Source organism: Panthera onca, chromosome A1 (genome assembly GCF_046562875.1).
Source record: "Panthera onca isolate mPanOnc1 chromosome A1, mPanOnc1 haplotype 2, whole genome shotgun sequence".
Taxonomy (NCBI): domain Eukaryota; kingdom Metazoa; phylum Chordata; class Mammalia; order Carnivora; family Felidae; genus Panthera; species Panthera onca.
Genome location: NC_138339.1, coordinates 237,146,154 through 237,157,597, shown reverse-complemented (window position 1 = coordinate 237,157,597; position 11,444 = coordinate 237,146,154).

Genomic DNA, 11,444 nt, shown 5'->3' with positions numbered 1-11,444 from the left:
TAAAAGTAAAGGGATGGAGAACCATCTATCACAGTAATGGTCATCAAAAGAGAGCTGGAGTAGTCTGCTTATATCAGACAAACTAGATTTTATTTTAAAACAAAGACAAGAGATGAAGAAGGGCATCATATCATAATTAAGGGGACTACCCATCAAAAAGATTTACCAATTGTAAATATTTATACCCCCAAATTGAGAGCACCCAAATATATAAATCAATTAAGCACAAACATAAAGAAATTCATTGATAATAATACCATAATAGTAGGGGACTTCAACACCCCACGTACAACAATGGACAGATCATGTAAGCAGAAAATCAACAAGAAAACAATGGCTTTGAATGACTTACCAGACCAGATGGACTTCACACATATTCAGAACATTTCATCCTAAAACAACAGAATACACATTCTTCTCTAGTGCTCATGGAACATTCTCCAGAATAGATCACATACTGGGTTACAAATTAGCCTTCAACAATTACAAAAAGATCAAGATCATACCTTGCATATTTTCAGACCATAATGCTATGAAATTCAAAATCAACCACAAGAAAAAAATTGGGTAGACCATGGATACTTGGAGTTTAAAGAACATCTTACTAAAGAATTAATGGGTTAACCAAAAAAATTAAACAAGGAATTAAAAAGTATATGGAAGCCAATGAATATGAGAACATGACAGCCCAAAACTTCTGGGATGCAGGAAAGGCAGTCAAAGTGGGAAGTATATAGCAAGCAAGACCTTCCTAAAGTAGGAAGAAAGGTCTCAAATACATAACCTAACACTACACCGAAAAAAGCTGGAAAAAGTATAGCAAATAAAGCCAAAAACCAGCAGTAAAAGGGAAATGATAAAGAATAGGGCAGAAATCAATGATATTGAAACCAAAACAACCCAGTAGAAGAGATCAATGAAGCCAGGAGATGATTCTTTGAAAGAATTAACAAAATTGGTAAACCCCTAGCCAGTATGATCAAAAAGAAAAAGGAAAGGACCCAAGTAAATAAAATCAAGAATGAAATAGAAGAGATCACAACCAACACCACAGAAAAATACAAACTATAATAAGATACTATTATGAGCAATTATATGCCAACAAATTGGGCAATCTGGAAGAAATGGACAAATTTCTAGAAACATAAACTACAAAAACTGAAACAGGAAGAAATAGAAAACTTGGACAGACCTGTGAACAGTAAAGAAACTGAATCAGTAATCAAAAATCTTCCAACAAACAGGAGTCCGGGACTGGATGACTTTCTGGGGGTATTCTTCTAAATATTTAAAGGAGAGTTAACACCTTTTCTTTTGAAGCTGTTACAAAATATAGAAATGGAAGGAGAACTTCCAGATTCATTCTATGAGGACAGCATTACCTTAATTCCAAAACCAGACAGAGACCCCACTTAAAAGGAGAACTTTCCTGGTGAACATGGATGCAAAAATTCTCAACAAGATACTAACAAACAAGATCCAACGATACATTAAAAGAATTATTTACCGCAATCATGTGGGATTTATTCCTGGGATGCAGGGCTGGTTCATTATCCACAAATCAATCAGTATGATACACCACACTGATAAAAGAAAGGACAAGAACCACATGGTCCTCTCAATAGATGCAGAAAAAGCATTTGACAAAATATAGCATCATTTCTTGATAAAGTAGGAAAAGAAAAGTACTTAAAGTACTTAGAGAAAGTAGGTGTAGAATGATCATATCTCAAGATGATAAAGGCCATATACAAAAGACCCACAGCTAATATCATCCTCGATGGGGAAAACTGAAAACTTTCTAAGGTCAGGAACATGACAAGGATGTCCACTCTCACCACTGTTATTCAACATGATGTTGGAAGTCCCAGCCTCAGAAATTAGACAACACAAAGAAATAAAAGACGTCAAAATCTGCAAGGAGGTCATTTCAGTCTTTGCAAATGATATGATATTCTATGTTGAAAACCCAAAAGGCACCACCAAAAAACTGCTAGAACTGATCCATGAATTCAGCAATTTGCAGGATTTAAAATCAATCCACAGAAATTGGTTGCATTTCTAAATACAAATAATGAAGCAGCAAAAAGAGAAATCAAATACTTGATCCTATTTACAATTGCACCAAAACCCGTAAAATAACTAGGAATAAACCTAACCACACAGGTGAAAAAGCTATACACTGAAAACTATAGAAAACTTATGAAAGAAATTGAAGAAGGCACAAAGAAAGGGAAAAGATTCCATGCTCCTGGATTGGAAGAACAAACATTGTTAAAATGTTGATACTACCCAAAGCAATCTGCACATTCAATACAATCCCTATCAAAACAACACCAGCATTCTTCAGAGAGCTAGAACAAACAATCTTAAAATTTGTGTGGAACCACAAAAGACCCCGAATAGCGAAAGCTGTAATCATCAAGACGTATTGTACTGGCAGAAGAACAGACAATCAGGTCAATGGAACAGAATAAAGAACCCAGAAATAGACCCACAAATGTATGGCCAACTAATCTTTGACAAAACCAGAAAGCATATCGAATGGAGAAAAGATAGTCTCTTCGGCAAACGGTATTGGGAAAACTGGACAGCAACATGCAGAAAAATGAAACTGGACCACTTTCTTACAACCTTACACAAAAATAAACTTGCAATGGATGAAAGACCTAAATGCAAGACAGGAAGCCATCAAAATTCTAGAGGGGAAAACAGGCAACAGCCTCTTTGACCTTGGCCACAGCAACTTCTTACTTGACACATCTCCAGAGGCGAGGGAAACAAAAGCCAAAATGAACTACTGGGACTTCATCAAGATAAAACGCTTCTGCACAGTGAAGGAAACAATCAGCAAAACTAAATAGCAACCTGGAATGGGAAGAGATGTTTGCAAATGATATATCAGATAAAAGGTTAGTATCAAAAATCTATTAAAAAAACTTATCATACTCAACACCCAACCAAAAAATCCAGTGAAGAAATGGGCAAAAGACATGACTAGACAACTTTCCAAAGTAGACATCCAGATGGTTAACAGACACATGAAAAAATGCTCAATGTCACTCATCATCAGGGAAATACAAATCAAAACCACAATGAGATACCACCTGACACCTGTCAGAATGGCTAAAATTAACAACTTAGGCAACAACAGATGCTGGAGAGGAGGCAGAGAAAGAGGAACACTTTTGCACTGCTGGTGGAAATGCAAACTGGTGCAGCCACTCTGGAAAACAGTATGGAGGTTCCCCAAAAAATTAAAAATAGAACTACACTATGACTCAGCAATTGCACTACTAGATATTCATCCAAATGGTACAAAAATGCTGATTCTAACCTTCTCCCTAAACTACAGGGACCTTCACCTATTTCACTCTTCTTATTTCTTATTATTATATGCAACTTTAATATTTTTATGAACAATAAATAATTAAATTTGGTATGATGTTTTTAAATCATTATTCTTTGTTCACTATTGCCTCTGACATTGCACATAATTTCAATTCTTTTTGCCAGCTTGTTTTCCTCTTGCTGTAGTACTTTTTAGTAAGTACATGTCATTTTAAAATCTTACAATTCTCTACATATCTTTATTCTGTGCTACTTGTTGAATGATAATATAGCTGGGTATAGAATGGAAGATGATATTGTTTGTCTCTCAGTAATTTGAAAGCTATCACTCCACTTCTTTCTGGCCTATACTGTTGATGTTGAGAAAACTATTAGAATAATTGCCATTCTTGCATAGGTAATTAGTTTAACTTTTTCCCCTTCTATTTAGGTGTGGATTTTGTTTTTAAGTCTTGGGTGGAACTTAGAATGGATAATCAATCTAACACCTCTATACCTTTCTTCATCCTGAAAAATTCTCTACTCTTAGCCACTCTCTCTATAAATATTGCTTTTGGCCCATTTTCTCTGTTCTTTGTGCTCCTCTTTTCTAAAGTAGAAATCTATTTATCCTGGAGCTTCCTAATATGTTTTCCAGTTTACTGCTTTTTCATATTTTCAGAAAAATCTCTTTGTCTTTTTGGAACACATAATGAGTAAATACCATAGTATTGTCTTTCAATTCTCTACTCCTTGGAATTGGGATGTTTTGGAAGTTGGATTTGTAGGAAAATCTTGTCTAGGAGAATCTTCATTTCTCATTCTCTCTCTTGCTTGCTCTCTTTCTCTCTCTCTCTCTCTCTCTCTCTCTCTCTCCACACACACACACATGCATGCACACACACACACACACACACACACATTCCTTGTATGCACACACACACACACATTCTTTCCTTACCTTTCTGGAAATTGTAGTTGTATGCATCTCCCCCAGGAGCCCCACTTCTGAGTCCTATCTTATGAAGGACTCCCGCATAGCCCCTACTCTGAAGTAACACTGGGGACATAACTGATCCTGTCACTGTGGCGTCAGGCATCTTGTTTCAATTCCTAGACCCACAGGTTGTCATAAACCATAAATTAGCATACAGCATAGCCCCAGCCAACACAACCTACATTAAATTAAGGTAGCTGGATCAGTAACTTCTTTCTTCATTCATTTAACCAAAGTGAATCACAGCTGTGTAGGTGTAATTGTGCCAGGAGGACCCTCCAACCCTTAACCAGGTAGCACTTGCCACCATATTTCTGCTAGCCTTTTACCAAGAACCTCCACATGACTCCTGTTTTTTTGTTTTTTTATTAAAGAAGTCACATTTTACTGGGGGAGAAAAACAATAAATAGACAGCTATGAAAATACAAATGTGAAAATGCAATGTTAGAGTCATACACTACATTAAACCCAACTTGAGGGTAAGTTTGAGGAATGCTTAATGAAATGGCTTAAAATCACAATTCAGCATTGAAATTTCACTTCTTTATTGAAGTTTGTTATTTTCTCAAACAGATCCTTCAAACATGGGGAACAAAGAAGCTAAAGTAAATGAAAGCTAAAAGTTAAAAGCTTAAAGCTCAAGTATTTATTATTCTGGCCACACACAGAAAAATGTTGCCAGTCCCTGCTATGGTGTAATAATAGTTGTGCCTCCTAGAAGCATCCTTCTGCAGTGACAATATGTTCTAAGCGTCCAAATGTGCTTGCACAGGTTTGTGCACACTCTTGTGTGAAACAGGAGACATGAAGAGAGGCACAGAACACTTTTGCATCTACCTTCGATCTGATTTCACATAATCCTACACACGGAAAGTCAAACTTAAAAGGGACCTTAGAGGCAGCCTTAAATCTCCAAGAGCTGAGAGGTAGAATACACCCAAGTTAGTGGACGAGCCAACACCAGCCTTTTGATTCCCTTAAAACTTTGACACAGTAGAGTCGAAGTGTAAGGGTTTCTAGAATGATCTAAAACTGACATTAAAGGCGTTAGTTTTGGATGAAATAAAATAGCCACTCAAAGGATTAAGCTCAGAGCCCGGAAATTGCCAGTTTTCATATGAATGTGTGAATAAATGCTCACTCAGGATCACTATGCTTTGCATTTCATTTAAAGAGCAAACTTAACGGCCAGTGTGTCTGGTCTGCAGCCTGCTTGGGGCATGTGTGTTGGAAAGATTACGAGGCAGAAGAATTCTTACCTGCATATCACCAGGGCTTATTTACAACTTTGTTGAACTGCCCCAATGGACAACGAGATTACCTCAGGTAAGTTTTTGCGATGTTGTGACAATAGCTTCCAAAGGTTTACGTGAAAGAAATATCCACAGTTTTTCCTTCTCCACTTTTAATAGGAGATATTAAACTAGCTGAATACAAGAAAACATTGACCACGAAGCACGTCTCTTAGATTCAGGCAGATTCTTTGAAGTGGCACCAAAAGGATGTTCGTGGGGGAACGTGAGTTACCAGTTACAAAACTCGAATTGCCCCTTCCGTTAGCGAAGCATGGCTCTTTCTCACTGTATGTGCTCTGTGAAAAAGAAAAACAAAATCCCAGGGAGCCTGGACGACTCAGTCGGTTAAGCGTTTGACTGTTGGTTTTAGCTCAAGCCATGATCTCACAGTTTTGTGAGTTGGAGCCCCGCTTCGGGCTCTGTGCTCATAGCGCAGAGCCTGCTTGGGATTCTCTCTCTCCCTCTCTCCCTGCCCCTCCCCTGCTCACACTGTCTCTGTCTCTCTCAAAAATAAATAAATAAACTTAAAATCAATTTTTTTTAAATCCCTGAACCCACAGGACAATGAACCTCAAACTTGTTTTATATAAACTTCGTCTCATTTCATTTTGAACTCATGTCCCTTCAGGGCCACATTCACAAACAAGGTATTATCACCTTACATTTTTATAGCTAAAATTTCACTTTTGTATCACGTCATGTTTTATATTGGTTACATTAAAACTCTGTCTTCTTAGATTAATTGCAGGTCATTGTAAGATCCGTCTTATCATCTTAGTTCCTATTTTTGATCAAAGTGGCTCATTCCAGATACATTCATCCTTTCGCTCAGGAAATGTCTTTTAAAGTGACATTGAATAATTCAATGCACCAAGCTCCCTTCAATATCTACAATGAGCAAAAATACATACTACTTCAATTAATGATTGCGTTAACTTTACCTCTTTTTAAAAGCTAAGAGAGAATGTTGTACACAAACACAGTGAACTTACCTTAACATAAAGAGAACGTCGCGGGTTGCATTTTCCGCTATATCACACACAGCTCTGCAGACGCCAGGAAGAGGTGTCGTGGCAGCAAATGGAAATGGCAGTCCCCAGTGGCATTTTCTTTTCCTATGTACACACAGTAGGCAGGTGTCATGATTAGACTTGACAGCTTGAGTTTGGAACTCTAAAGGGAAAGCCAAAGGACACAGAGTCAGTGAGGTGGAAAGGAGAAATGGAACTGAGGGTATATGGGAAGGGGCAGGGCCTGTGTGATATAACTTGGACGCCTGCCAGGAACTACTGTCAGGGCTTGGGTCCAAGCAAAGCTGGCGATGTTCTCTCTCCCCTGCCTGGACTCCTACGTTGAAAGGGAGACGTGAGTGTTAGTGTGCATACTGTTGTATTGGTACTCGAGGAGTTTGCCCGCTTGCTTTTTTGTTGTAATGACAACGATCAGGATCACCTACAGTGTGAGTTCTGGAACACAAGATTTATACGCAGGAGGGACTGAAATTCAGAAGCTACATGCCACGTTTTCATTTGACTCTTATATGACACGTATAATAGTTCCTGATGGAATACAGAGACGGTGGGGGAAAAAATAGTTCATCCCGAATATTTAGGGCCTGATATTTTCTGAATTTAAAATGTTTCTAACATGGGAAACATTCAGCCTGAAAGCATACAAAAATTAAAGCAAATTATCCAGTGAGCTATGCTACAAACCGTGCAATTTAAATTTCATAAAAAATAAACACCTTTTTAAATGCGTGGTTAGAAGACCTTTAATTTAACATAGATAGATCATGAAATCACATATATGTATAAACTGTCCTTGTCAATCATTTGAGAACAAATAGGTTTATCTAATGGGAGAAAATAATGTAATAACTCCATGTATACAAACCAATATGTTATTTTTAAATATTATTTTAGAACATGTCAGTACTCATATTTTATTTTATTTTTTAAGTGTTTTATTTTATTATTTTTTTAGTAATCTCTGCACCGAACCTGGGGCTCTCTTCCAGTGGAACCAGCCAGGCGCCCCACAAACCAATATGTTCTACAGACCAGTATGTTCTAATTGCCAAATATTGCCCTGGAAATTAGGATTTGCATTGGACATTCATTTTTGCTTAAAAAAATCATGCAATAATTTTACAAATAGGCATTTATTCGAAGTGAATACTTTTTGATATACAGGTGGGCTGTGGCAAAATCATAACTTCAGGATTGGAATCTGCAGAAACCAAAGGAAGATACAAAATAGCTCTTTTGAAAAGATTCACCTATGGCATCAACTTCCGATTGCTATGCCTTTCTCCCACTGACATCTATTTTCACCTGTAGAGAATCATCTTAATAGCAAATATCTATGTTCCATGAAATTGATTAGCTGTTTTAACATGAAGTCATTTTTGACCCACTGATTGCTACCCTCCCAATGCTGAATATTACATATGGGGTCACCACCCAGTCATTTGTAGCCTGGTCATTCACAGCATCACCACACAGAAATTCATCATTACACCAACACAGCATCACCAATCATTGAAACATTGCCAGCGACGCAGTCACTCCAGCCACACGGCATCGTCACCGTCCAGAACATCATCCCACCATCAGGACATAACCACATGACCAAAATTTGTTTTTCAATCAATTCAGTGATGGTATTTCAAGAAGAGAGCGTGGGAAGAAATGTTTAGGCAACAATTGTGCATGTTTCCTAAAATTGTAGACTGAGATAAATAAATGATCTACTATTCTCTGAGCATTAGTAACATAGAAATCATGGCCTGATACTTTAGATGTGGTTACTACTTTAACAAGAACCAATAAGAATGGGATATGCGAGGGGAGAAGCAAGACAGGATGTCAGATAATTAGCAAAGAACGCTGAAAGAAAAAGATGGACTGTCAGGGGCACTGCAAGAGCACGAACGGGAGATGATGTCAATTTCCTAAAGTTATTGGTCCAGGCACCCTCACATGCCTCCCCTTATAATTTAGATATCTTGCTGCTAAATCCCATCTCAGAGGCCACTTATTTGCCTGTGTTTTGTGAGTGGCCCCATCAGTCTACATCATACCACTGTTCAAGGTCATCGTCTTGTAATTACTTTAGTACCTGCTGAGGTTTTTCCCTAGATTTTATCCAGTTGTTGAAACCCACCAGCGCCCTGGCACTACAGACCCATCCGGAGGTTGCAAAGCTAGCTTTCAGATTCAACAGGTGAATTTTTCAGAATCTATTCATTTTAAATATTGTTCTGCCCAGAAATTAGGTGCCCGTTATTTACGGTTTGTATTTGTCATCAGGAATTTGAACAGGAAATCAATGAATCTACAAAGCTATAATAATGATTTTAATCTCTAATAAAAGTATATTTAAAGAAACTAAGAAACTATCATCAAATTAAGAATGCCTTTGAAAGGTATATACATTGTATATAACTTGCTAGAAAAATTAAAAAATAATCAAGGCCTTATTATACGTAAACATACTCTTTACACTCTTTTCTTTGAGATGTTGATTTCACTAGAAAAACAAAACAAAACAAAACAAAACTACTGGATTTGCATGAAAAAAACATTTCATGATTTTGCATGACCTGGAATGTTTCAGTGAGTAGGAAGCGAACAGTCTTAGAAACAGGTCACCAACGTTACTCCCTGAGTTTCTCTCTTTGCCTGATTCGAACATTACCCCACGCCCTTCTGTTCTATCGTCTGATATAATATAGAAACCTAAAGCATATGCATAAACATGCCTCCAAAGAACGTTGAGGTAATTCTTTTCCCAGGGCTGAACTTGAGTTGTTTACTGGCCTGTGTTTATACACAGCCTGAACTGAGTCCTGACCCCTAATGGTAGGCTCTGTTCCCAGTTTCCAAACCACCCAGTGTTGAAAGTGCCCATTGAGGATGCAGTTGCTACATCATATGTTCTCTCCTGTCCACACTACTTTAGTTTTAACATCACTAGTTATTCTAAGTCTAATGATTTCCCTTTATTTGTCTGCACATACATACACTTGACTGGGTCCCTCCTTGAACGTATCACCTCAAGGCACAAACTTGAGTCCTCACAAGTGTGGTGCCCAACACATAGTTAATATCTGTTCAGTAGCCAATGATTCACTGAATGAATGAACAGATACACAGAATGGCCTGAAGCCATTTCCCCATTTGATGTATTCACTCATCATAAAATTTCCGTGACAAACCATAGTCGCTTGCCCACTTTGGGAATAGCAAGCCCCTAAAAGCTGTGATTCTACATGGCTTAAATATAAGGTCATGTTGAGAATAAACTTTACTAGAGTGAAATTAAGGGACTGTTGAAATGTTTATATATATATATAACCGTAATCATTTATGCAGTATTGCTTATAAATCTGGAACTATCTATGGAAAAGAAATCTAACTCAGCAACGAGCCAAATTGACTTGGCACTCTTAAGATTAAAAGCAAAATTATTAATAAAAATGAGAAGCTGTTTGATTTCAGTATTCAGCTGTACTTCCTCATGACATACCAACACTCCTTCTTACTTGAAAAATAAGATTTAGATATAAAGGCAGAGTTTTTTTTTATCATTTCGAACAACTGAAATGCTACAAATGAATGGGAGAACTGTAAACAGAAATAAAATAAAACACACCACTTTAATCAAGGCCATTTCCCTAGCAGTTCCTACTTGAGAAGATAAGATCGTTTGGCACTGCTTGGGAATAACACCTCTGTTAAGTAAAAGGGATGATGTTAGTTTAGATGGCTCAGAGTTGCCTTGGGCACTTAAATAAATGCATTTGGGGATATATGTGTTCTTGGTACATTTGTTTATCTAATATCTAAAACTTCCCTGTTTAAATAGAAAATGGTCACACACACACACACACACACACACACACACACACACACATTTTCTTTTTATCTTGTAAGGCAGAAAAATGACATGTGAGACCCTGCCTTGAAAATAGTCAATGCAGAAGTGAATAAACACTCTTATCTTCAACGCTGTAATGGAGAGTCAATCCAGCATCGAGGTGCAAGGTGATATTCTCTCTGACACTGGAAATTATTCATCAGCGACACTCTTACATTTATAATTGTTTTCTGTGTTTAAAAGATTTCCAGTCAAGGTGTTAGCTAATCTATCTGACTGATTCGATAATGGAAGTGAATTTAATTACTTCTTCCCATCTTTGTCCTCAATCAACTCTACCGCTGCAAACAAAAATACTTAAATGTACGCTACCTCGTGAAAACAAAAAGGAGAGGCTAAGATTTAAGAATACACTCTCAAGTCTGAGAAGTGGTCATAGTCTAGAGCAGCCTAATACATATGATGACTGAATGTAACGTGGGATCTTGGGCAGGATCCCGGAGCAGAACATTTGGTAAAAACTAAGGAAATCTAAATAAACTATGGGCATCAGTTAATAATCATGTATCAATATTGGTTCATTAACTGTGACAAATGAACCACGGTAATGTAAGATGTTAATGACAGGGGAAAACGAGCATGGAATATATGGGGACACTGTGTGATCTGCCCAACTTTTCTGTAAATTGAAATCTATTCTAAAAGAGAAACTATTAAAAAAATGCTTGCTCTTGCTGATTGAATTATTTGGACCCAGATGCAGTATTTTTAGGATGTTCTACTACATACACTATACTACTATACTATACGAATGTACTACATATATGATATTACTCTACTATTATGAGTTGCTAAACATAAAATAATTGATAACCAAATTTAGGAATTCGACAAAAATAGACTCTTCCAGGGGATGCTGGCTGGCTCAGTTGGTGGA